At 38.2% G+C, this 27294-nt stretch overlaps 1 protein-coding gene across 1 annotated transcript in view; it reads left to right on the plus strand.

Moving 5' to 3' along the window:
- The first annotated feature begins 258 nt into the window (after positions 1-258).
- The window catches only part of cdh11 (cadherin 11, type 2, OB-cadherin (osteoblast)), a 54421-nt gene continuing 27385 nt past the window's right edge, over positions 259-27294 (plus strand). Inside the window, exon 1 of the mRNA XM_058780727.1 lies at positions 259-774. The gene's annotated coding sequence lies outside the window, so the exon portion shown is untranslated. The remainder of the gene's footprint in view (positions 775-27294) is intronic.

Below are 27294 nucleotides of genomic sequence, written 5' to 3' on the forward strand. Positions count from 1 at the left end.
ATAGCTAGTAAATAGCAACTAAATAAACAACAGAGTTAGATTGCGAGATTAAAAGGGTTATTGTGGATTTGCAAACGGTCTTTATTCATTTTATTAGCTTGATTTTTCAAAGAGAATTGTGGCACTTTTACAATTATATATATATAATTTATTTTTTTGAGACGAGCGGGTTTTTCACTCCCCAGTGGGGGCTCAGCTTTCATCCGCCTGTTTTGATTGGAGGAGGATTTTAGAGGCCGGTTTAACAGTTGCGTTGGCCGCTCGCTTCAGATGGGACCGCACGACAGGACAGATGAGAAACTGCTTCCATCTGGAAACGCAGGGAGAGAAGGAGGGTCGACTCGACACAGTCGCCGGCGGTAAGACACACACATCCTCCTTGCGTTACATCGCACCGGTCATCATCATCATTCCGACTGTTGGAGGAGCAGAGCGAACGTGCGCGCAGAGCAGCTGCACCTGACTGACTGATCGTGGACATACCTGTTTTATTTCACCAGTCTTCATTTAACAGTTGCCTTCGGTACTTACTTGAAGAAGGAAGAGGGGAGAAACAAAATAAAAAAATAAAAAAATAAAAAATCAAGCGGGGTTTTATGTTTTGCTTCAATTCTGGGAGAGGACTTTGGCAAGGAGGACCCTGCGTCTGGAGTGCTAATACACAGACTGCTCTTGTTGGATGTTGATTGCTGGTCAGAGAGAAGAAGTGGCAGCGTTTAGCCGCTGTTGGGACCATCATTGGACAACCGGTGTCGTCTTTGAAAGTGTTCAAAGGTAGGAAGTGATGCTGCTGTTTACGACTGAAATGCGCATCATATCAACGCTGGACTGCAAAAAGCTGTCTTCTGAGGAATGGAGAGGACAGGTCAGCCATTCTCACCAAAGGTTTTCTCCATACCTCAGCAGTCAGCTCTCTTGCAGTGACTGCACACACCTATTGTAAACCATGCACACTTAGTCTGTAGTAGGCTAAAATGTGAGCGCCTCAGATGACATTCAGAGGAGCGATTTGCTTTCGTGGACAGTTTGCTGGACCATGGAGCTCTTGCTTATGGCTCAGCGAGTAGCTCAACTTTTAGTTTTGAGCTGCTCTTCAGATCGTGAGCACAACATGGTGGAGATGCACTGCGTTCTGCTGAGCCTGAGCCTGAGCCTGAGCAGAAAAATTAATTAATTAATGAATTAAAAATTCACGAAGTCAAGTTAATGAAATATAGGCTATAATAGCCAATATATGTGCAGTGCAGAAATACGCTGTGGTTTTATTTTTTAATGGTTACAGGACTTAATTATTAACCTATCAGATTATCAGATTTAATTTTGTAACTTTTGCATTATTATAAGACTGTCAATCATCGAGAGTGTGGGGCACAACTTTCCATGCCGCTTTAATAGCCTGTAGCCTAATATCCATAATAACGATTTCATCGGGTGCATTGTACAGGAATGGTGTCCCCGGATTGTTTATTTATTAATTTATTCAACGAGAAGTTAAATCGATTTTTATTATTATTTTGATATAAGTAATGGGGTTTTCCCCCCATCACGAGTTTCTGGTAGGCTACTTGTAGAAGGGAATGCGAGCCGCCTGTCGCTGGAGTGAATCCACAAACGCCTCAGCATTCACGGTGGGGAATGAAGGAGTCGTGCGGGTGGTGAGAGAGCACAACCCCGGGCATAAAAACAGTCATATACCCCCCACTGTGAGAATCACACCATGAATCATTACACAAATCTTTTATGAACAATATCAGCTCTGTATTTCCTCGGTAGGACGTGTAGAACTAGTCAAGTCTGTGAGCGATTAAGTGAAGCGAATTACTGTATGTTTGGATCTGACTGTTAAGGAAAGGCCTTGAAACGTGGATTTTGCATTTACAAATTAAGCTTTTATTTATTATTATTATTATTATTGTATATAATATATCATATTTTGGTTATAGTTACATTGTCTAGGATTTTAATGTCAAAATAGGCTTATTTTGACATTAAAATGTTTTTAGAATTGTGCTATTTAGTTGTCAGACTCAATGCAATGCAATAGGTAAAATATGTCTGTTACTTTGTGGCAGTTATATCTCAGATATAGGCCTAACAGGAGATATGGAAACTCTCTCCTCTCTCTCTCTCTCTCTCTCTCTCTCTCTCTCTCTCTCTCTCTCTATATATATATATATATATATATATATATATATATATATATATATATATATATCTTTATCTCAGCAATCCAAAACTAATGCATTTAAAATAACATTAAAAATGTGTTAGTATTAATATTCTTAATAATAATAATAATAATGACACTAATAATATTTGAAGAATACCATGTACGCTCACATTCATTCAACAGAGGGTGCTGTTGTTCTTTTTAGTCCTGGCCCAGTTTGCTTACCACAGTTTTGTCTCGGAGGACCACTCAAAAAGATTGAGCGCCACCGTCTGTGTTGCTCATACTCCCCAGGGATGCAGAATTCAATCTAGCAGAGGCTCTGGCTAATGCTGTGGCACTTTGTCAGGATTAACATCTTTCTAGTCAGTGGCTTCTGTTACCTTTGGTGTCACATTACCACCTTGGAGTTGTGTGCAGGGAGAAAAAATGAAGCCCTGGTATCTTGCTCTTGCATTGTGTTGGGTGCTGCGCTGCTCCAGTCCCACATCACTGCGGGTCGATAGAGGAAGAGACTCAGTCATTTTCAACAAATAAAGGCATTTGTTATGGTGACTGGTGAAGCTTCTCAAAGAGATCTTTTTTTTTTTTCCACCACCAGCCACATCCAAACAAGGCAGGGAGATCTCTGTACTGAGTTTAATTTTCAATTAAAGGAATAAATACCTCAGCTAGAACAGAGCTCTTCTGATCAGTCCATATTCTGTGAGGGAGTGTTTCATTTCAGCTTTCATTAAAGCCAGTCTTTTGAAAGGCAAAAGCAAAGTTACGATCAGACAAACAGCGCTTTTGCACATCATTTGGCTTTGCTGAAAAAAAGGTAAATTAATCTCCACACCTAGGTAAATTCAGTCGTGTTGATTCTGCTGGCAGCCTCCTCGGCAGTATGGTCTCATTGTGGTGGTTTCTACTCAGGCGCAGAATAATGATGATTATACCGGCACTTGGACAGGGCCAAGTTGTTCGTGCCAACTGTCTCCAGTGCAGGAATCTCATGCCATCTGTTAGTGACCTTGGAACATAAATACAATTTTCTGACTGGTTGCATGGTGCTGTAAGAGAACCCTGCACTTTCTAGTAGGTCTTTCCTGGTGACTGATTAAAGTGCTTAGTTTGATCTGATAACCAGCTTATACGATGGCCTGCATCTTTAAGTGTTTTTACAAAGATTCATGAAGAGAGTCTACAATTACCACTCTGAAATATGGTAGAAGAAATGTGGCAACAGCAGAATAAATTGGATGTGTTCATTTTTAAAAATTCCCCTCAAAGAATTATTAATAGAGTATTTGACACAGTGGAGAATTATAGCTTCATTTATACAAAGCAGCCTTCATGCTGAACGTGGTTGTACTAATCACTGCGTGGGTGCGTGGAATACATCCATTCACCCTTATGAAGAGCAATTAGCAAAGCAGAAAATCATACACCCTTTTATATGCTAACTTTTAGAGCAGGGGGTGATTTTCTTTTCTTCCTTTCATTCTTTTAACACTTTACTTTACAAGGCGGTGCAATGACAAACGTTACTCATCATTTGTGATCTCACGACTAATGCTGTACTGAGATGTTGGGATTGTGGAAAGGATGCCTATTGAATAATACCTGAGAGGATGTTCTTAGTGATACAGAGGTATATGAGGATGAATTGATATGAACTACGGCCGCAACGTGCCAGTTGCAGTTTGGTGTTTGTTGTTTTATGAGATTTGGTGTGATATGCGATCTCAAACTAAAATGTTGGCAATCTGAAGCCTGCTGTTCTGAAAATGCATTGGATTATGAATGAGAAAATAGGAATGCATTGTGAATTTGCCGCCAACAGTATGGCATGCTGGTTTGACTAGGCTTCACTGTTAATATTCTTCATTTACCCTGGATAGCCTGGAGTGTGACAGGCCAAGTAGATTTTGTCAAAGCAGTTTGGAAATACCTTTTTTCTGATGTCAAGACCACTCTTTGATCTAGCACTATATCATCATACTGCTTTTTTTTTTTAACCTTTGCCTTTGAAGACCATGATGTAACTCACCCTTCTTTCACTGTATTCTTTTACGGATGGCTATACATGGATAATATACCACATATTTTAAAATGATTCAAGTGCACCGGTGTTCTCATGCTTGCTTTTATGTTTCTCATTTAAATGCAACACAATTTAAGGCAATTATTAAATAAAATGATGAAAAGTGACTTTTTTATTTTATTGAGGGTCTATCAAGCATGTGGACTGATTATATTTTTATTTATATATATACACATTTTTTTTTTTTTTGGTATTACTTCACATAACTTTACTAATAGTAATAGTACATTCAGGATTGGCATTATCTGTAGCCTATTTTTCTTAAGGTATTCAGTCTTATCACTGTTATAAAAGTGGACTTTATATAATATTTAAATATATTTAAAGAGACTAATTTTGCTAGTGACACTTTGTCCTATAGACCCAGTCATTAAAATACTTCTTGAAATAATTTTTGTTGAAATTAATCCAAAATACCAAATCTTGCTGATTTCTCACAGAGCTGACCTTTAGAAAGAAAATCATAAGTGATGTGTCTTAGGTGTACGGCCAGTAATAGGCCCAATTCTTCTCTCAGGCTTGCTTGGCCGCAAACTAGCAGATAGCATTATCCTGAACCCATTTCCACACAGCACAATTAGACTTGAGACGCGTAACCTTTTCTTCAATAATGTATCCTATGACAGTAGTGCCACCCCCGTTTCCCTCTCAGTTTGAATTCCAGCTGTAATAACACCGGTAAAACAGACATGATGGGTCAGATACTGGAAGCATAGGAATATTTTATAAGGACGACAACATGTGGTTGCATGAATATGGTTTTCTATGCACTAGCTCCTGCCGTTCCATGAATCCCTGTAAGTAAACAAGTAGCTTATTTGTGAGTCCAGATACCAGCCATCTGGTTAGTGTTACTGAGGGTTTTCACAGGTTTGCAACTCTTCTGTTTTGGAGTGAGAAAGGGGTGGGAGGATGAACTGATCTGCAATGACACGCTCCATTACTCCTTCTTTGCATCTGCAATAAAGCTAATTGTTGGGTTTCCCCTGTTTAAGCCCAGCATAGCCACAGTGCACAATAACACTAATATTCAAGACACTGAAGACAATGAACGCGGGCTGCGTTCCTCGTAGACCAATCAGAAAGAGCACACCGGCACAAATGGATCACAAATACCCCCTCCTGTTCCTTCTGAAAGTGAACTAACATCTTTTAATTTACAGATCACCCATAGCCCGCAATCAGAGCGTTAAGTGCTCTGGGTTCATTATCTGGTGGCATATGGTGATGCATTTGCATAATACGCTAATACTTACTCCAACTCTCTTCCTTTTATCCTTCACTGTGCTATTGGCAATGTACTATTTGGCGCAATTAAACTTTTTTACTGATATATATACTCATTGTTCTTTTGTCTAATTAAGTCTTGGAAGGTAATGAAACAATGGGGAAGAACACACCTTGACTCACAATCTGATCATTGTAATTTCGCTCGACGTGTATTGCAGGGTTGTCTCTGAATGCGTGGGGTGCGTAAATCGCTATGTTATCCTGTCTTTAAATATTTATTTGCTGCCTCACCAGCCCAGAAATTACCAGAACAAAAGGAAAAAGACAGAGAATGCCAGTCATGATGACAGCGGCTAATGCTTGGTATTTGTCTCTTAGCTAGTTGTCTCTTGCGGTTTGTAAGCGCTACGCCATCACGCGAGTTTTCATAGCAACGTTCAAGTAGCTTATTGTTTCCTACTTAATGGTAATGAATATTGCTGCAGATTGTTGATACGCAGAAACAAAATAGTGAAAGGGGAATCTCTTAAAATTAGCTCACTTTAAGACATGAGGCATGAAATTGGATTTTAAGTTTGCTGTAGAGAGAGAAAGACGGAGAGAGGGAGGAAAAGCGCATTGCTTGTCAGCATCCCTCATTGCTTGCTGTCCTTTTACTCTGTTGGATTTCCTCAGAGCTGCTGTCTCACCTGTTCTCAATATTTAATGTGGTGGAGGGTCTTTTGGGCTTGTAATGAAGTGGAGGTCAAGAGCTTCCTCCAGCTTCTTTCCTCCAAACTGGCCCTGTAAATGTCAGACGGCTGCGAGAAAAGAGTCTGAACTTTCCCCCGTCTATCTCAGTCAGTCATCTCTTATTTCTCTTCATCACTGCCCACTCTTTTGCTCCCTCTATCTCCGCCAACCTTCGTCAGGATTCATCTCAGAGCCCTGGCCTCCACTCAGCCATAACCTGAGCTTTTTCCATGTTATATTACCACCTCATCAGCCTTTTTTCTGTCACTCATCTCTCCTCTACTACCATTTTTTCCCCTTATCTTATCTGGAGAAAATCCACCAAAACAAAATGAATTTGACACGTGTGATGTGTATGGTTATGGATGGCCGCACAGGATGTTTCTTTTCAACAGAGCTCTTTGTTTGTTTTGTATATATATTTTTTTTTGGTCCTCAGAGGACACGGTCATTTCTTTTGGCAGAGATGGAAAAAGACGTAACTCATCACCTCCCGCACTTAGCTCTTCAGTTTTGTGCGGTCCTGGCCATTTTGGTGGCCTTGATAAAATATTCATCCCTTTTAATCCCTAAGCTGACAAAATGGTGTGTGAAGAATCAGGCTATGTTCCATTCCACTGACCATCTGATGGGCAGCCTTCTCTAAAGACTTGGCCACAATGCTAGCGTCTGGCTGGTTCACTTAGAGAAAACAAGAGGTCCAAATCTAGCAGCACTGGGGCTTTGTCAACAGTGAATAACAAGCAGGCCAATTACAACTCAGTTACCAAAAGAACAGGGGAAAAGGCTGCGAGGAACAACAACTCCCAAACGGTGAGAGAAAACTAGGTTTATGGAACAGATGATGTGAAAGATAAAAGAATTTGTTGAATAACCTGGTGGGCCAATATTTCAGGCGAGGGATATGGATAAAGGCTTCCAATTTTTGTGTTTATACATAATAAGTAGAATAAATTGAGCTTGCACTACCGGGACTTTAACAAGTACGGCACTGATAACCTTCTGTAGTCCTTGGCATTCACAGCCGTGTATCCGCGATCTCCAAGGTCTCATATTAACTTTTGGATGGAAATCTGTCTCGAATGAATTATGATGCAAAAATAATCCCAGGGGTTTCTAATCAGTAATTTTGTTTACTTTAGCCAATCGCAGGGCCCCAGATCCAGGCTGTGATGTGGCCCTTTCTCTGCCAGGATCTGAGGACTTGAAAAGATATGTAAATGATATTATTTTCTCTATTATACCTCTTAGTTTTTCAGGGAATTATAATGGGACAAGATGCATGATTGATTACATGTATTTAGCTAAATTTAACTATCTGAAGAGCTCATTTCCTCAGAGGGAAATTTCAGCTAAATCAATAAGGATGAATAATTTTTTTTTTTTTTAATAAAAGAAAGAAAGAAAGAAAGAAAGAAAGAAAGAAAGAAAGAAAAAGAAAAAATGTGCATGAACTCAGTTGGTTTGGAACATCTGGTGTTCTATAATGTATAAATTATTTTGACTTGATATGCTAATTAAATTTTTAGGCGAAAGAGAAAAAGCACTCAAAAGAGTAACGGGACAGTCCCAGCACATGTTCTCGGATCCCGGCTTTCCTTCCTATTGACATTTTAAAGAGAGGGGCATTCAGTCAGTCCATCTCTCCAAACGTTATTTGTGTCATTTTCGTTTTTAACCCTGAGATCAACAAAAATAGCATGGAACGAGTGAATAATTTATTTAGTTCTGCTTCTAGTGGCTGGGTTAATGGGAAGCGGTTTGGTCACAAAGGCATACATTTGTAAATGAGGCAGATAAACCTTTGGGTAGACAAGGAGCGTTTTGTTTGACACAGGAATTCTGTTGTTGGCTGTTTTGGTTGTCAAGTACTCTGGGAAGGCAGGATGTGTACTGGGCCTACAATGGGCCTTTCAGCTAAGCATCTCAGATGCACGGCGATGCTGTCCCGCCTCCTTTCACAGTGCCCTAATCTCTTTATCAGGCAGTCACAATGGCGGATTCAGTCTTCAGCCTTGCCGGCGAGATCTTAAAGACCAGGAGGTAGATGCTTCAAAACTGACCACCGTCTAACCTCAGCCAGCCTCAAAGTTTTCACAAGTACTCAAGGGTTATAGACATATTGAGAAACTATTTTTGAAAACATTTACATGATGTTACTAAATGAGCTCTGGGGTTAGGATTTATTCTTTTTTTTTTTTTTTTTATGCACAGTCACTTTTTGTACTTTGCTGTCACTTTATATGAAAATCTCCTGTGACATGTTTTCTCAATAATTTTGGACTTTGAACTTGGTGTACGGATTCCCCTTTTGTTTCCTGCTAAATCAATGCTAGAAATTATTATTTTTTTTTTCTACATGACAACATGTACAGATATGCTCACTAGGTTTGGATAAACATAAATCTTGCTGATTATCTTGATTTTCTGTAAATATTGTCTTCATCTTTTGATTTGAACATCTAAAATGTACTTCAGCATATATTAAGGTTTATTACCATTTGAAAAATTATTAAATCTCCAACTACACGTATAAACAAGATTACTTTAGTAGGATATGGTTCTCTTTGTGTAACTTTATAAATGATAAGGTAAATATTTGGACCTTTTGTGGATTTCTGATCATTTTGAACTTATTTTATTAAATACATTCTATTTTTTAATGGATTACACAGGTCATTTATTTTCAAACATCTTAATTTATTTGATTGATACTTTTGTATGTTTTATTTGTAAAATGAACAACAACAAAAAATTGAATAATGAAATAAAATATATTCTCGATTTCAAAGACAAGAGAATAATGTGGGAAAAAGACCACAAAAACAGAATGCACCAGAAAAGGTGTGTTTGTCCCTCCATCTAGCGCCCCATTTTTGTTTAGTGCCTGTCAATGAAGGTTTGCATCAGTAAACTCATTCACACTCTTGGATCCAGCACCCTCGGGAATCTGCCAGCGTTGCAGTGCTACCTCTGTAGCACGTACTTTGTCGTTCTATTTACGGGGCTGTTTGCCTTAGATGCAACAGCTTTTCCATTGCTTATATCCTCTCTGAATCATTCTTCACTCTCGCATTAAGAAGGCATTTTAGGTTTGGCTGGATAACTGTAATGCCAAATTGCACATAATTTCACACCTCTGTAAATTCTGTTGTGTCAGGAAGGCTCGTTTTAGACCTCTTTCTGTCACGGACAAGCTCTGTAGTAAATAGTTTGGGGCCTCAGGGACTCGTCCAGCCTGAGGTTTTAATTGTTATAATTTAATGTAGGGGTGTCCACATCCTGTTGACCCCTGTTTTCTGGGCTTTGTAGGTTACAGTAAGGCAGAAATTATTTCCAGCTGCCTGACATTGTGGGTGGCCCATGGGTGGACAGTCTTTTAAGAAAAGCAGCCGCTTCCCTTTCTAATTAGGCTGTTAAACATTAGCACTACAACTGTTGGAGGAGAAGGATGTAATGGCCTTTTCAGTGAGAACGGTAAAGGGCTGTACACTGCTTGTCACTTCCACAAGGACACAGGGCTCGTGAAGGCCAGCAAGGCGTTCATTAACATGACAGTTAGGCTGGCATCGTAAAACCCAACCGGCTTGTAATGGAGAAGCCCGGCCCCTGCTGAGAGGCCAGGACAGTGCGGTGTATGGGGGGCCCTAAACTACAGACCACCATCCATACAAATCAACCCACTACTCCCACGAAGAGCAAACAAGCTTTTCCTCCTTCAACTGTCATGTAAAACACTGTCTTTCATTTTATGCCGGAAAGACCTGTTCACATCCGCACAGTCGCTTTCTTCTTTTGCCATTCTCCCATTCACCTTCTGTATGCACCTTTTACCCCACAGCAAACCATCTTTTCTTTGATGCCCACTCGTGTGATTGTTGACCTGACAGCTGTCTGTGTTTCAATGGCTCTCCTTGGTAACATTCGAGAATGCTCCAATGAAAGTGCAAAAGCAGTGACTGTGCTGCCTAGAGAGTATAAAACCATTGCTTATGAATTGCATCATACACTCCTTGACATTATGTCACTTGTTACATACCATACATATACGTATTAAAGTAATTCGACTCTGAGTTACTTTATTTCTTCATGCTGCTTCTGAAATCTGAGCTTTGAGCAGAACAGTTACTGCTGAAATTTAAGAGCGAAAGGTTTTGTTTTGCTTTCAGTGAAAAACTCTGCTGTGTTTTTTATGCGGACAGTTCAGTGTGAGCCGGTGTGCATTGTTTCTCAGAAGTGTCTTAATGCAGAATAGAGGCATGCATGTCACCAAATGCACACAAATAGGAGATTTCAAAAGCACTGCTCCGAGCCGCATTTGAAGCAAAGTAAATGGGAGATTTTGAGTGGCATGTAAGCTGACAATTCTATAACTTCTTAACTTGGAGGTGTTTCTTTGCTTCTGAGGGTTATTTGGGGCATGGCATATTGTCACTGGAAGTGGGGATGGATAGAGAAAGCAGTAACTCTTGGTTGCAGACATGTTTTGTTTCCTTTGGCCTGACCTTGAGGTCAAGTCAAGCATTATTTGTATAGCGTTTAAAACATTGCGTGTGATTTCAAAGCGACTTCACAGAAAATGTTTAGAACTAGTCTTAAGATCAATCTCAGATAATCAGAAGTGGTTATGTGTCAGTGATAAATACGGTCCAAAAGATTTTGGTATCTGATCGTTCCATTCTGAGATGCATGGATCACATCCTATTTGTAGTGTAAACACTAATTTGTCCTAATGTGACCCAGATGGTTAACTGCTAAAATAAGGTTTTTAAATGCTGCTGTGTTTATAATTGATTTAAGACATTTTAGGGTAGCTTCTATTAGTGCTGGGTGGTATGACCAAAACTTTATCACGGTATTTTTCAAAATTATACCGGTTTCACGGTATATGATGGTATTTATTTTTATCATGCATGACCAGGTGTTTACTGATTGAGAGGAAAAACTGCAGTAGATTGACTTAGAATGCCCTATTTTACTGTCATGATGAGCGAATATTGTACAAAAATTCCACACTAAATAGTGACTAAACACGACTCATTAATACATGTTAACCAGGAGTCACTCATTTATAATCGCGACATCGTCTGATAAAATCAACATGCATCTAACTTTACACTAAAGAGCGGCTATGCGGTGGTTTTGGCTATATTACTTTTTTGTCTCATGCAGCGCACTGCCTGCGTCTGAGTAACAAAAAAAAAAAAAAGTGCATAATATTAACAGATGAACTATGCTCATATTTATAATTCCAAACAGTCAGTTAGCGGCAGGTGCTTGGAAACGCTGTTTTGTACTCATTTACTGACGAATCTGCTGCGGTACGGCCAGCTGAATGCGGTGCTTCTCTGCCGCTCGCTCCACAGAACAGACGCCGAGAGAGGCGACACTGCGCCGGGAGAGTCAGACCTCGCGCTCGCGGGGCAGCACTGGCGACATCTTCCAACTGAACCATAGCTAAGGTTTATCCAAAAAAGCCGCTAGGTTTGTCAGTTTGTATATTCTATGGAAAAAAAGCTGCTAAAAGGGTCTGAAAGTTGCTTAATATAGTGCTAAAGTCACGCTCGTGTGTGTGAGATGCGGGAGCTGATGGCAGCGGGCGGTGGATATTGTGGATGAGTTCTTCGGTGTCATCCATAGACTGTAAAGGTGTGTCATCACGTTCTACTAGTTCTACAGCTTCAGAGCTTTCAGGCTTAGTGACACGTGTCCTCGCCACAATGCAATAGTATAGAAAAGAGACCCCCCTCAAACAGTGTCGCGTTCCGAACGTTATTTAAATAACACCGGTATTGCGGTATTTAAAAAATTCATATCATAAGAAAAATAAACACCGGTATTCGGTATGAACCGGTATACCGCCCGACACTAGCTTCTATTCTATTCTATTCTATTCTATTTTTCTATACATAATAATAATAATAATGTACCGTTCAAAAGTTTTCAAAATCAGTACATTTTGTTTTGTTGTTGTGTTGTTTTGTCTTTTTAAGATTTTAATATTTTTATTCAGAAAGGATGCATTAAATTGTTCAAAGTGACAGTAAAGACATTTCTAAAGTTACAACATTTATATTACAAATAAATAATTGTATTCACGAAAGATTCATGACAAAAATGTATCACAACATTTTAACACTGATTTCAAAATATGTCATCAGAGCATATTAGAATGATTCCTAGTAATGTGACACTGAAGACTGGAGTAATGCCTTCTGAAAATTCAGCTTTGCCATCACAGAAATAAACTAGATTGTAAAATATATTCAAACTATTATTTCAGAAAATTACTGTTTTTATTGTAATTTTGATTAAATAAATGCAGTTCCTTTCTTTCAAAAAACAAAACAAAAATGAATTAGTGATACATGTAGTAGTATAAGTGCCTGTTAAGTCTATAATTATATTTTGAAGTTTAGTACCTCATTAAAATAACAATCTGTCTCAGCTCACTGCTTGTGATCAGGTCATGCAATGTGTAAATGTGTATAATGTTTAGGTATATAAGGGAGAAAACGTTTATGAAAAACGTTACTGCAATTATGCATTCAAAACACTTTAATGAAATATTTATTTTTACTACTTGCAATGTGCGTAGTGCCAACCTCTTCCCAGTGAGCACCTATATAAGGAATTTTTAAATGCAGGTGGTGAAGAAGGCAGGCAGATGCTATCATTTATCACAACCCTTCTGTATGCAAGCAAAGCAAATCCTGAGGCTAAGAACAGAGAGAGGGACGAAAAAGAGAGCGATTTCCATGCCTGTTGAGGCCACGCTGACAGATATAGTCGCCTCTGAGATTAAATCAAATTCACAATGAACGCATCTGATACTAACACTAAAGCTCAGCGAGAGCTTCGTTATTAACATTGTTATTCATTCCGTCATCCAGTTATTCCACCTCCCGTCCAGCCTGAACAGAAAACATTATTGCTTGGACGGAGGGTGCCCGGTGGGTCATTATGGGTCAGTGCAGGTGTCCCTGGAAATCCTGTTGGGTAGCTATTCACACTGAGGTGCTAAGACCCACTCGGACCATTTTCCCCTCAGCCTCCATCGTCAGTATGCAGCAAACACAGTCGCTCAGTCCCTCCGTCGGAGGTGGCTTTTCAATTACTGAGCGAGGCTGCGGGGGAAAGGCGCTTGACAAAAGCCATGACATAAACCATTTATAGTGCGGCTCCATCATGGCCCCAATGCCAAACCGGGCTGGACGGTTCATTTAAAAGAGAAATTAATCACACATGGTTTCAGGCACACAATAACAGATTATGACTGGCTAGTGGCACCTCACTGAGTCCAGGGATAAAATTTTAAAAAGACACTTAAATCTGTGGAGAAATGCAATGGGGTTTGTGCACCCCTTGAAAGAAAATTGTAGGCCTGCGATTTGTGCTTATTTCCGAACTTCTGCTGAACACAGACTTTGTATTAAAATGAGGGAGAGAGGAGAATAAAACTGCACAAATGTGTGTTTAGTTTTATTAAGTAACTAGCTAAAAGTAGTGACACTGCAAACTACATCTTGTGGCTCAGTTCTTTTCAAAACACTAACAAGGAACTTTTTCCACTCAGTGCAGTTTTGAAAAAAAAAAAAGTATTTTTCATCATATTTTATTATGCCTGCAGATGAATGAGCTGAGGCAATACTCAGACAAGCTCTGTTTCCTGTTGCATGTGTAGTGTTGAACTGATTCACTAAAATCATACTTCTGTTTTTCACAGTTTCACATTTTAATAAATTGAAATATCTGATCAAATAAATTATTAATTTTAGCTACATTAAAATGCTGTTTTATTACTATTTTAAACCTGCTATCTAAAATTGTTTTCTGCTTTTATTCATAATTGAATTAGTTTATTAGTATTTTTTTTTTCTTGTAAAATTAAGTCATTTTAATGCTATAATCCTAATAAAATAGTACTGTTGAAAAGTTAGGTTTTAGTATTTATTTATAATTTTTTTTCATACATTTTAATTAGATATTTAAATAAATGTATAATGTTACAAAAATATTTATATTTCAAATAAATGCTGTTCTTTTCTGTTTGTCAGTGAATCCTGGGGGGAAAGCATCACCGTTTCCATAACAATATTAAGCAGCATACTTTTTTTCAACATAATAAGAATAAGAAATGGTTCTTGAACACCAAGAGTAATGAATCCTCTTAAAAATATTACATGTTGCTACCTTTCGTTTATAAATTAAAGCTTTTTTCTTCATAAAAATTGTATATATTTTAAATCCTAACTTTGCAATCTACAGTTTCAAAGTTGCTTGCCCAATAGTGTCTTATATTTTAAGTTACACACAATGAGTGTTCAGTGTAATATATTCTCTCATTATCCCTTCTTACTGTAATATGGAAGATTACTGTGTCTATACAGTCAGAGTATGCGAGTCTAGGCTCACTTTCATTAAACCACTGGAATAATTCATTTTCATGAATTATTCCATATTGTAGTCTGCTTAATAATTGGGCAAATGATTGTGGAAAGTATGAGACATGGGAAAAGAAATCCACTCAAAGACCAAACTGAATATAAGAGAAGTAGCGACAGAAAAAAAAGATGGAGGGATTCTGGGCAAAATGGCCAGGAAGCCGTTGAATCCAGCATACCACAACTAATCAAGCATGCTGGAGATTGTAAGCATAAAGAACAAAAACCTTTATAATGTTGAAAATGACAGATTTAGTCATTAGCCACAGTATGGAGCACACATTGGGAGTTACATCTGCCTCTCCCCCGTGAGTGAGGGGTGTGAGCGGGGTTTGAGAGCCACTGCCTTGATGAATGAGGCTCAACTGCTGCCGATTAACGGAGCGTCCATGAGTGGGTGAGATACAGAAGCCAGATCGTCCTCTAAAAATCTCCCTCTCAGCAGCCCTTCCCGCATCCTTTTTCAGTGACTCTTTACACTTTTGTTGCCTTTTAAAGCGGTGTTTATTGATAATTCAAGCTTATTGATTTCATTCTCGTTTTTTATTATCATACTCACAGAAGGTTGTGGAGGAATCCTGTCCTCTTCAGGCCGTCCAAGTGGATGAATCAGATCCACATTCGGCTTTTCAGGATGCGTTTAGTATTCACGAACACAGGCCAGAGCCTCTTTTAATTTGGCGGGCGACAGTGGGTGTATGTCAGCGGCCCTTCCTCACCTCTGGCTACTGCGCCCCAAGGTAATGGCTGTTTAAAAGGAGGCGGCGATTATAATGGAAGGGTTTTTTTTATCCCCTCCGGAATGGCTGCAGACTGTGACTCACGTCACTTGATATTCATTGGAGGCTGTCACAACGCATGCAGCTCAGGGCCTACTCTTATCAAGATAACCATTCAGCTGCTCGCAGCTTTTGAGCGCAGAAAGAAATAGAGCAAAATAAATAGATAACTTAGTAAATAAATAAAAAAGTGCATTCTATAGGTCACTTTCCAATGACAACAGCCAAGGAACGAAGAAAAATAGTATTTTCTTATCATAGGGAAAGGGGCGATGCCTTATCTAGTGAGATGATGTTTCTTTCATTTAGCTCCCGGCACCCATAATGCACCACGAGCATGAAAGTTCAAGTGCTAATTAATCACAAGGTTTATATTGACTGCTAAATTGTGATCCCGAAAAGTTCAGGAATTAAAAAAGGTGCCAGACTACCTTCAGGCTTATCTCATTACTAATGCTCATTTTGGCTTGAAGACAGACAGTTTCTCAAGCGTCCTTTACTTATCTCTCAGCCTATCTAAATATTGGTTTATCTCCCATGTATCGCTAGGCTCGTCGCATGGCCGTCTTTTCTATTAATGATGATTTTATCAGAATGCACCTCGGCTATGCAAACGGGGCATCGATGTTGTGCAGGCACAAAGCCTCATTTAATAGCAATTTACAATTTTCACAGCTTGTTCTTCAGCTCTCTTCATTTCTAAAGATTTCTGTAAATAGATTACTACAATCAAATATGCTGCTGCACAAATCCTATTAGAAAGCACCAGAGTGGAGAAAATCATTTGCAGTTTGATGTGAAGAACTATAGACAAATAATAAAAACCTAATGATTTACAAAATTAGGGTCAGATAGGTGGAACTGCAATAATTCGATGAGCATACCGGGAGAAACATTGCTTTTTTTATCAGATATACACAATAGCAAATCTGACACCGGTCCCGCAGAGGCTAAATGCATGTTGAAAGCATATTGAATTTCCCTCAATTGCGGGTTTTCAAACAGGTAATACGATGCACTAGGAGCCTCTTCTTCAAAATAAATGACAGTCAAGGAGGAAAAGTGGAGTGATTTAATTTGGCCTCGAGTCAGGTGATCGCCAGCAACGGAGGGTCACTGACCTTTTTCAGGGGAAATAAAGGACAGTCATTCTGAGCCACATCTCATAATCTGTGGAATACATATTCAAGAGCTTATCCATAAACATCACCCTCGAGAGAGAGAAGTGGTGCCAGGAATATCAGCGTTCCATTGACCCATGCTTTCCTTAAGCTTCTGCGGCTCTCCACTTTTACATATATTACCAATGCAATCAAAGTTTGTGATTTTTCTTTTTTTTTGACCTCTTGTTGTTGTAGTCGCACACATATAAATCCTGATTCGAATGCATCTGTAATCGCCTTCTCACCGAGAAGGTGGTTTTGATGCTGGTTTTGATGATGCTTCGGGTTGGAAGTCATTACTTGAGCTGCACCCTCACTTGAGGTTCCTCTTGGGGAGGACAAAAAAATGGCCTGGAAAATAAATGAAAAACCAGAATAGAAGACTAGCTGTGAAAAGAGGATAGCCATTCATCAGCCACTCATTTCACGCCGCTGTTGTCTCCCGTACATGAAGCAGAAAAGCACAGTTGCTAGAATATGGCTTGACTTTGAAAATGTCTTCTTATCAACAGTTCACTGAATATGTATAGGTAGAGGTGAATAGAGGCGAGTCACACAGTTAGACAAGGTGACCTCGCCGTCTGACTCTTTTTCTCTGCTAGTGAATCTCTGTTTTCATCCGTTTACACTGTCAGTTAAATGTGACCCAATTACGATTTTTTTGCTCATATGTGACACAGATTGGATGTGTTCTATGACCGTGTAAACAGGAAAAAAATGCATGCATTCGGATATTTCGAGATCGGTTTCAGGCCTCATTCATATGTGGAAATAAATCAGATATAAATCAGATATGTGCCAATGCGACTGTCATGTAAACAGGCAGATCGGATTTTCTGAGGCATTGCATTCTAAACGTCATTAAAACTGCGACAATTTGGTACTTCTCCGCGGTTTAATGATGTCATATGTGACCCGTGCTGGCAAAATGAGTGTAAATGTGCACGGGCTATTTTGAGCTACAGGCAAAAAAATAAAAAAAAAATAAATAAAAGAGTGAAAAATTTCGATTTTAGTCGAATATGAGGCTTTCACAAAAATCAAGCGTATAACGTTAGTTCTGACAGGTCACGCGAGTCAAGCTTGCATCAGCTGACTCTCAGCTGATCACATCTACCTATAGGAATACAGGGCTCGCAAAATCGCTAGCCCGACGTCCCGGGGCTATTGTGTTTTCCAGTCGGGCTACCAAAATGTATCACTGCCTGCCCGACGGGCTCCTTAAATACAGATCTCCCGCGGGTCCTTAAAAACTCTGAAAGTGAGTTGTATCAAAATTAAGGCCATAAAAAGTTTTAAATATGTTAAATGGTGTAAGAAATGTCTTAATTATAATTTCAAGAGGTCTTACAGTTGGGGACGGAAAGACATGAGTCGCGATACGGAAGGATTAAACTTCAAAAGGCAATGATGTCATTGAATAAATATGAGCGCTGCATGTTTCAAGTCAAAACGCTGCGTGGATGTCTTTATGTGAATGTATCTGAAGGGAACCGACTGTCCTCAGAAACGTGTCGTTGGCATTTTAATTTCATTTTACCTATAATTCCTGATAAAGCAGCGTTTATGAGCTCTGAGCTGCTTTGTGTGCAGCGTTTCCGGGGAAACCGCAATATTTCAGCGCTCCTAAAGCGCCACCTCGTGGCAGAGAATGAATTTGCATTTCCAAAAAGCCTTTCTTGCTGTTTATGGTCAGATCAATGCAGATATCAACTCGTGTTTTTACGCAACAAACACATAGAGTTGTAAATGAGAAAGAAGTTGATGTGCCTTCTAAAAATCTAAACAATTAAGACAGTAATATTTATATGTTTGATTGATCCCTTTTCATAAAAACGGCCTATAGCCTGAAACGCTGTTGTATAAGATTTTTGTTTTTGTGGAAACCTGTATCTGAACTGTAAATCATGTAATTTTATGGCTCAAAACTGTATGTTACCATAGACATTGTCCAACCCCGCTCATTCTGTGTTCATTTTACTTGTGCAGCTCTTAAAATGGGTCATAAATTAAATATTTTAAAAAATTCTGCAGATACCCTGTAAATAGTGAAATAAAATTCCTGCCTTCATATTTGTTGATATTTGTGTATTGAAAATATTTTTGATTGACATTTAAACTCCTATCTGATTTTCTATATTAAAGAAAGAAAGAAAGAAAAGAAAAGAAAATAGTAATTTTTTAATTCGGGCTAGTTAATTAATTTTCGGGCTACCAAAATCTGAAGAGTACCTGCCCGAAGGGCTATCAGGGATTTTGAAATTTTGCGAGCCCTGGAATACGACAGCTATCACGGCATCCCTACATAAGCACTATTCAGTATTATTCAGCAGCTTTTGCTTGCTCGGGAGCAATTATCCTCCTCCATCCCCAACTCCTCCTTTCGCCACAGTCAGGACTTGGCTTCTGATATTCCTGTTGAATCAGACTCCCTAATCTTGAGTTATGTGTTACACTGAATGTAATTAAGTACATCAATGATCTGCTTGGTTCTGTTCTGTTAACCCTTGGGGGGTTATTATTGCTGCTCTCTCCGCTCATTCATGACAAGCTGCATGGATGGGCAGGGAGTTTTTGCCCAGAACAGAACCATACCGCCAAACCAAACTGTATGCTAAGTGTCTATCATTTGACGATAGTGGCCCTGACAGAAATTAGTTCATTAAGCCCACGTCGAGTGATCCCAATGCTCCAAATAGTAATTAAACATCTAAAATTAATCTTTATTTGTACATTTTCTGAGAGGATTACCTTTTCTCCTCTCGCCAACTGTCATCCAAAGTGTGCGCATAACGGCGCTTCTGACAGCGTGCGATCCCAATAAATGCACATACAGAATTACAGTATTTCAGTATTCACGCAAACATAATCGGTTCTGTCTTAAGTGAACACTTGGGGAGCTGTTGGAGAAAACATCTGATGTGTGACATTATATTCGATTTGTGCATTACAGAATATAGGCCATCTGTCTCAATGTTAATATAACAATAAAAGAAAAGAGGGAATCACTCACTGCACTTCATTAAACTGCTTTTGTAGTTTTAATAATACATTTATTTGTCATGAACACACACTGAAGTGATGTTACATTTGAGTATTTGTTTTTCGTAAACAAATGCTTTTGTTTAGATGTAAAATGATAAAGGTAATGCATTATTTGTTTCTTTCTAGGCTATTTGTTATGCTTTTTTTTTTGCATCTGTTCTTATTTATAATAGCAAAGATGAAATTAAAAATAACTATATTGTGATTATTAATATAGTAATCATTAATAAGGAAAGAACTGGAGGAAAACTTTAATATTTCTAATAATCAACTTTGCTGACTCTATCGACTTCAAACGGGTGTAGCGAAGTAATTTTTTGTCCGATTCCTACAAATCATACATCATTTTGAAGGTCTTTTAACGGTGAATGTGAAAATAAAAAATAACTCTTTTTAAAATTTGCTAATTGAGACTCGTTTGCTCAGCACATATATCACATATTATTCTCAGGAGGAAGCACGTGTGGAGACGGTAAATGGACAGCCAAAAAAATATATAGGCAATATAATATATAGAATATAGGCAACAAATAAGAATTGGCCATCAAGACCTGCAGTGTAAACGAGGCCTTAGATGTTAATAAAACAATGCCCTTTGATTACTAAATGAATTGAGTCCATTTCCCCACAGAAAAGCAGATGGAATCAAGTTTTTTTTCTCTCTCTCTCTCTCTCTCTCTCTTTCTCACACACACACTTTCACATAAACATCCTATCAGAAGCACTGGGTTTTGATTGTTTTTCATGTCTGTAGGAGATTGGACGACAGTTATTGGTTTTTTGTGCTGTCTGTGTTGGGCGCCATGCGTGGTGTTTGAGGATGCTTATTTATGCAGTTTGTTCCCCCTGTCTGGTTTGAAGTGCTGGAAATCAGGCCCAGACGGTGTTGTTAGGATGCTAGAACTGTAGATGAGTGTTCTGTCTCTTGACAAATCCTTTAAGGTTGCTTTTTAATGCACTGCTTTGATCGTATTTTGACTCGTATATTCTCTTACGGTGCCGTACAAGATGTCCACTTGTTGTGTTTTGGTCCCAGGGACATTTCTGGTCATTGCTATTCAGAACAGACAGTTTTCAAACTGTTATAATTGGACAGAGATAATAAATTATGAAACAAAATATGCAATATTCACAAAGACATTGAAAATTCAAAGGGAGAAGGGGGAGGGGGAGTAACATTGTGCCCATCTCAAATCTATTCACTATTTCCTCATAGTTCCTGAAAACACACAGCTTTGAACATGAGTAATTTAGTTCTGTCTAACATCTCTGCCACAAATAACAGTAGTGTCTGGCAGGATGCTCCGTCACGTGTGGCAAAGATGAAGACTGTGGCACCGGCTCCACACAGCTGTGACCTGCATATTTACCCTGTAAACAAGTCTAATCTGTCTGCCCGTGCTCCATGTTTGCCCAAACCCAATTTCATCCTTTGTCCTGATTCGCTGAGGTTGGGCTGTACCACACAAGATATTTTACATTAAAAATGTAGCACATTCAATACAAAACAAAACAGAGCCGTCTGATGCACACACACCATATTTGCTTAGTTAAAGAGATACCTATACTTGAAATATGTACCTCAGTTATTTTTTGGCAGGTATTCATGTTTATGTGAAGGAGCATATGAGCATTTTTTTTTTTTTTAAAGCAGACGGCTGATCGGAGGTCCTACTTGCTGTAATTACGAGGATAACTTGCTCTGCCAGGCTTCACGACTAGGCTGATAATTACCCTTCTCATGCCTTAAGATTTGCAGTCTTGCAGCTGGGGAACAGCAAAACTCAATTAGCTGTGATTGGATATATGTGCTGGCAGATTTCTTTCTACTTGCATTTGCAAGTCTAGACAAACATCTGTATCAAAAGCTTTAAAGATATGTGTCCAAATCTGACTTTTTATTCCAATTGAGTTGACTAATAAAAACAACATATCATTTTAGCTCTGCGCGTGGTAACATGGAGAGATTTAAAAACACAAAAATAAAATAATGGTCCAGTCTGAAGGGTTTTTAAAGTATGGGATCCGTGGATGCAAGTGTATCCATGAAATATTTAATACAAAAAAAAAAATGTGAAAAATTTAAATAAATAAGTGAAAATGCATAGTTAAAATGTTACTGTTACATTCTGGTTTCAAAAAAGATGGGTCAGAAATCACACATTTTATTCTATTGACCATTGTAATTGTATGTTCCTCTTCAGGTATAAATGTTTAAAAAAAAAACGTGGTAGGAAAAGTATAAAACACCACATTTAATATAATTATTAACTAAATGTTTTCCAGATACTATTTGACAGATATTTATAATATTATTATTTTATTTTATTAATGGGTCCTTGGACACAGCCATATATGGCTGCTTTTATATTTCAAGAAGGCGGTTTGTGCAATCAACAAGTTTGAAAAGTCTAGGTTTAGTCAACAACCAATTAGTTAAAAGGTTTTCTTTTTCGGTAATTAGCATGCTGACAGTGTCATGTCCTAGACAGCATGTTAACTGTTAGACAGTTTATAAAACCTTGTAACATTTTAAGTCTTAAAATTCATCCCCTCACCACTACAGCCATACACATTCAGATATCATGCCAATTTAAAAAAGTCCAATTCACTGTTCTCCATCTAGCTGTTTTTGAACGCATCTTATGTACAAGAAATGCATTCCACTTGGGGTCAAGTGAACGTGAAACCAGCCTAATTATGTAGTCGATTAGTCGTCTAGCAATTTAGGCAACCCATCAACAAGTCAATTTTAAAAATACATGCACATCCCTAGATTGAATTAGATTTTTCAGACAAAGCGTCTGCTTACAGTATTAGTTAGGCCAGTCATATTTCCTGACAGTTGCTATGTCTGTTAATTCAAACTCCCCGGTGCCCTTCCTCCAATACTCCCCGCTGAGAGACCATTTCTCATGTTCTCTCATTACTGTACAGAATCAGCGGTCATCATTGATATTCAGCGAGTTCAGAGATGTGACTGTGAGTCTGCCTCTTAGTTCCCAAAGTTGATTTGATGCTAGTGTAGCACTAAATGAAATTCAATATGTCACCAGGAGCCATTTGTGACCCAGAGCATGCAGCATTTAATAGTTTAACCTTTCTTCATCTTCAACCACTGTTCTCGCATGTAGAGACGTGTAAGGATGAAGGCTATAGTGAGTTTCTCTCAATACTTTCCTTTCTATAATTGGCTGAAAGACTGAGGGTTTCTTCAGTTTGTCATAACAAGCACTTAGTATGTGATGTATTTGTCAGAAAGGTTTTGCAGAACAAACTTGGCTGTGATAAGTAGTAGCACCTGAATGTACAGCTCTGTGAAAGAGTAGTTTTGTATTTATGTTTTTCTTTTTTAATAAATAAATAAAAACATAAATGTGGTGGCATTTCCGCAAATTGATATTTACGTTGCTTCTGACTCTTTCAAAGTTAAATGTCCAATGAGTGCCATTCAGTATTATGCAAAACAGATGAAATTGGCAATGTTTTATTGCATTGGTTGGTTGAAAATAAATATCAGAAGTGCTATGCTCTACCACTTGAGTTTACTATGTTAAAAAGCCATAACTATATGAAGCTGGTGATGCAAACATCAAAATTATTAGGCTAGGTTACAAATCACATACCATAGTAAAATTGTTTTGAGGTCATAACATTGTATTGTTCCAGTAACATAATATAAAATAAGTCTTTATTAATCAGCAATATGCCCCTGTAATCATAATTTGTGTGAAAAGAAATAATGGTTCACTATCACTAGTGTTCATCTCAGTTGGAAAGAGACGTGACTTGCATGTATAGGTAACAAATGAAAGGAAAAACCTAAACACAAGACCTTAAGAATATGATCCTAAATTGCACATACTTAGCAACCTGGCCCACACCACAATGATTCCCTGGTCCTGTTAGGCACAGCACTTACGTATATACGACTTGCTTCTTTATAGGCTTGAAGGCAAACCCTTCCATTTAACTAAATAATTTTTCTGCATGAGTTGCCAGGATAGAATTGTACATTTTTTTTCACAGCATGACCTTTGTGAATCAAACAGTCACTGTGGAACCCTCACAAAAAAAAAAAAAAAAAGGTTTGCCAAAAGGATTCACACACATGCAGACTGTGGAATTCATGGGAGAACTGCTGCCATTACGTGACTGACATTTTCCTCGGTGACATTGTCCTCCTTTTCATAGACTGGATTTTTATAAATGGCATTTTGAGAGTGTGAAGATGACTAATATAACTTCAGAATAAGCAAAGAAGAATTTCTTGTTTTGGCTGGCTTTGGGAATGTTTTTGTGCATGATATTGCATCTGGTTTCTTTTGTGTTTTTTAATTAATTGATTTATTTGTTTGCTGATATAAATGCTAGGATATGAATTTCAAATGGTCTGTACTTATTTATTTTTTATTTTTTGCATAACAATGTATTGTCAAACATTTGATGTTAGCATGGCCAATATTTTGATTCAGTTTTCCCCATGCATCTAGTAGGGTGTAGCTGTTGATTTAATTATTTTGACTGATTGATGTGTGATGCATGTAGATGTCAGGTGGTTAAAGAATGCACATCCTCAAACCAGCGTTCAGAAAATGACTCCTGTGGGTAAGCAAGCGTTCCCCTCCCATTATTTTATTGCATCAAGATGTGACAGCTCTCATCACAGTTGAGATGCACACCACTCTCACAGAGCAACTTGCATTAATGAGCACTGACTAGCTGTTTTAGCAACCTTGCAGTTTTAAGAAACTCATGATCTAGAGCATGATCTAGAAATAATGCATGGTGTGATTTTGATTTTGACTTGTAGCCTGGCTTTGCCATATGTCATGACTGTCAGCAGCCAATAATCCTGTCCCGTCTACAACGTGAGAAAAAAAGGGGGGGGAAAAAATAGGAGAAATGCCTGATTTAAGCAAATGTCCTGGGAGTTGGATGCTAATGTCAACATTTGCAGCAGTTAGCCCCCCTCTGAGCCTTAACCCCTGACCCCGGCCCCGGAGTAGGATAAATGAGCGCACTGGTGACATTTATGGAGGAGTGCAGATGATAATTATTCTGTTGTCTTTAACCATTGACCAAAGGATCAGGCATCGAAACAAAACACTTAGCCTTCTGGATTTTAAACAGAGATTATAAGTTTATTTCAAGCCACGCAGGTTAAACGACTCGATTTATTGTCTTGTTGCAATGGTAGAAGACAGATTTTCTCCCAACTAGTTTGTGGTTTATTGCTATAAATAGATAAGCAGCCTCCCAGCCATCCAATTCTTCCCCCTAGAAGGATTTTCCTGGATTTTGATGTGCCACGGGTGTTTTTCAGACCCACTGGAACTATTGATTGTAAGCAAGAGTTTTGATTAAACTGAGATACAAAAATGACAAATCAATATAGTGCTGCAGTTCAAAGCAATTGCTGATATTTGTGCCACTTTGATCAAATTTGTACACTCAAATTTGAAACATAACAGTTAGTCTACAAACAACAGATGCTCTGGCAGAATATAGTCTATAATGGTACCTTCAGAATAAAAGTTTTTTGACAAGTGATTCAAGTATTGAACTTCAAAAAATGACTTATACGTATTATACAGGTAATGAAAAAATAGAGTAGTTTCTGAATATCAGTACAAACAAAACTAAAACGAAAAAAACGAAATATATTCTACATGTACTACATAAATGCAAGGCCTGGATTAATAAATAAAGTAGAACTCCCTTGTCGTGGGATTATAATGATTCATAAATCCCACAGGAATCAAACTTAAGAGACACAAAACAAATGCAAACCCCAGAGGATTAACAATCTCATTTTCCAACTTGCTAGAATAAAGAGAGGATTGCCCTGCTTCCTCTGATACCTGCTAAATTACAATCTTCTTAATTTCTTCTGCTGCACAGTAAGCGTGACGTTGTGCACTGGGGCCTGGGAGCTCCGGTCAGAACCAACCAGGCAGACGAGCCGCCTTTTGTGTTGCTCTTGAAATGGTGGATTGTGTCAACTGCCTTTGAAAGCCCCACAAGGCACATTCACGTGTGTCTGGATGTGTGTGAAAAGGTCATTATGTAAAGGTGAAAAAGCACTGGGAAAGACTTACAGGCAGTAATGCTCAATTCAGTGAAGGATTGGTTGGGGAAGATACTCCTCAACAGAAGAGACCTGGTGATAAGGCAATGTCCTCTGCCTTGCAGCGATTTAAAGGTTATTCAGCTAGGTACAACAGATATGTGACATGAATTAGCATTTGATATGGATTTGATATTGTTGTGACTGTGTTAGGACTGCTTATGGTATTGAAGAATAGTGATGATATCGCACAACAGTCTTTTTAAAGCTTTTAAATTACATTTATTTGTAACTATAGTTACTTCTTTGAAATTTCCATTGAATAATTATGTGGAGCTAGAGGAGATCCAACTTGTTGGTGGTTCACAACCAGTGATTGACAGACACACAGTGGTGCAGCGGTTAGGAGGGGAAACTCTAACTTTCAATGCTCCAAACTGTCACTTTGTTAAATTGCAGTGTTGCATTTTCCATAAAATTACTTACTGCTGAAACAGATGGATAAAATTGTATGCTACTTATACGTCCATTATGGCCAACAAACATTGCCGGAGCAGAGATCAAAGTCCAATAATGCAATTTGAAAATGTAAATAATGGAAAAACTCCTGTGAATCGCTTGCTATGGACAGTTTCTGTTAAAATATACAGCCACACAGCTGTTATAAACAGATATGTCTTTCTTGTAAATGATTGATTTTAATAGCTTTTTGATGTGTTTTTATATCTTTTCTAATTATAAGACTTGTCTCATATGCAGTCTTTTTAAATTCATCTATATTACATTTTATTTAAAACTCCTTTGCCCCTTTTATTAAGAACTTAAAAAATAAATAAATAAATAATAATTTAATTTGTCTTGGTATTTTTGTGTCCAGGTTATATACAAATCTAAATATATCACTGTCCCTACTATTGCTGTCATTACCTTTGAGATTTTCCGAAAATAATGAGAAGTGGCTGATAAGCACATCTCTGCCAGGGCAGCAGAGTCACAGTTTAAAGATCTAATTAATTTTCTAATTAATTTCAAGATTTCTACATAATTATATGAAAAAGGATTATTAGTCATTACTAAACTGGTCAGTAGTTGAACATTTTTAATTTAAAAACAGTTGATTTCTGGTTATTTTTAAGTTTAAAGTTGTTTAACTGTTTAACCCCTAGCTAGCTGTGTTAGCCAGTCCAATAACTTTTTTCTAAAAAAAAAAAAAAAAAAATCCATGACCAAACCTTTACTGTATATGTTTAACACAGATGAAGTTTTAAATTTTTTGTAGATTTTAAGTACTCAGAAGTGTCCCTAATCACCTAATCACAAAGAGCATTGACATGGGTGATGGGTAATTTCCTGCATAGTGGCCCTGACAGAAAAGAGCTTTTTCAAATTGGTTCTGGAATATGACTCATTATCATGAAGCTGTGCAGTTTCAGATATATGAGGCTATCATTTAATGATAGACATATCAGTTGCAGATATGAAAGTTAGTGATCATTTACAACCCCTGGTTTCAACAAAGATTGGTCCTGCAAATATTGATAGTGCAATTGTGTTCCCCTGACTGCATTGTCCTTT

Source organism: Onychostoma macrolepis, chromosome 07 (genome assembly GCF_012432095.1).
Source record: "Onychostoma macrolepis isolate SWU-2019 chromosome 07, ASM1243209v1, whole genome shotgun sequence".
Taxonomy (NCBI): Eukaryota; Metazoa; Chordata; class Actinopteri; order Cypriniformes; family Cyprinidae; genus Onychostoma; species Onychostoma macrolepis.